Source organism: Podarcis bocagei, assembly GCF_964188305.1.
Source record: "Podarcis bocagei genome assembly, chromosome: Z".
In the NCBI taxonomy this organism is placed as follows: Eukaryota; Metazoa; Chordata; class Lepidosauria; order Squamata; family Lacertidae; genus Podarcis; species Podarcis bocagei.
Window position 1 is genome coordinate 12,053,806 of NC_138140.1, and position 1,464 is coordinate 12,055,269.

Consider the following 1,464-nt stretch of genomic DNA (forward strand, 5'->3'; position numbering starts at 1 on the left):
TCCAGTTCGCCAGAAGCGGCTTAGTCATGCTGGCCACATGACCCGGAAGCTGTACGCTGGCTCCCTTGGCCTATAGAGCGAGATGAGCGCCGCAACCCCAGAGTCTGTCACGACTGGACCTAATGGTCAGGGGTCCCTTTACCTTTTTAGTGTTCAAGCCTGTGCTAGTGGAGACTGACTGGTTTGCTTGGGCAAATGGGGCACAGCCTCTCCGATATCAGTCTGCTCTCAGTTGTCCCCTCTTGCCACCTCTCTTTCTACTTACACCCAGTCAGCTTCCCCTTCTGAAATCTTAATGTTGCCCTTGTGGATTTCTGCAGAGTGGTGGATAGGGACAAAACTAGAACGAATGGGTGCGGCCTGTCATTGTCTCTGGTTGTGTTGGGCTCCCTGCCTTCCATCCTACCAGTCCCAAGGGATACTAGCCATCACCTCCTCTTAGCTGAATACTACTCAGGTTGTTGTATTGAAAAAAGGAAAAGCCAGCAAGCCTACCAACATGCATAATTTAGTCACCTATATAACTTTATCTCTTGTGTTACTGAAAATGCTTTCTAAATCTTTTGTAAAGTGTTGTGGATTTTTAGCTGTGTTTTAATTACGGTTGTATGTGTCACTTAAGAGAGCTTCTTTGATTAAGCAGCTTATAAGTCTTCTATATAAATAAAGTGCTTGAACCAGTCCAAAGTCACTTTCCAATGACAATTCTAAAATAAAAATGGGTGCAGGCCCTATCCTGACTTGCTGGGAAAAGAGTTCCATGGATTTGAGGATGCTCACACATGCAGGTTTCATACAGTGTCCTCATCAAAATTTTATTTATTTTATTTAATAAAGTTTCTACACTGATTGTATTTTTTAAAAAAAACTCATCAGAGGTTTTGCAAAAAAAAGATAAAGAAATAATTATCAATATCTAGAATTAATAACAATAATTTGAGACTTAAAAAAATGGGGGGGGGATAAACTAAAAACAGAATAAAATTCACATCAACTTTATTAGGTCTCTGGGTAAGCTTGTGAAAACAAAAATGTTTTTAGCAGGCACTGAAATGAGTGCAGCAAAGGTGCCTGTCAGCTATCAATAGGAAGGGAGTTCCAAAGTGTAGGTGTTGCCGCACTGTAATTCCTTTATTTTATTTATGCATTTGTTTAGTGGGGTTAATATAATCATCAAGCCCTCTAAGGCATTTGTATAACACAATTTAAAGCGTATCATAAAAGATACTGATATAAACTATGGGTTTCTCCAACTAAGTTCTACTCAGAGTAGACCCACTGAAATTAACAGATCAAAGCTAGGCATGTGGAGTATTTTTTAAATAGTTTTCTTAAATATATTGTTGGCATCTGTCTCATGAGACAATGGAGTACACTTCCAGGGGTGAAGTGAAACATCTGTGTTAGCAGCACTAAAGTGACCTGCCTGGGGTGCAAGTCTGGGTAGTGTGTACAGTGGTACCT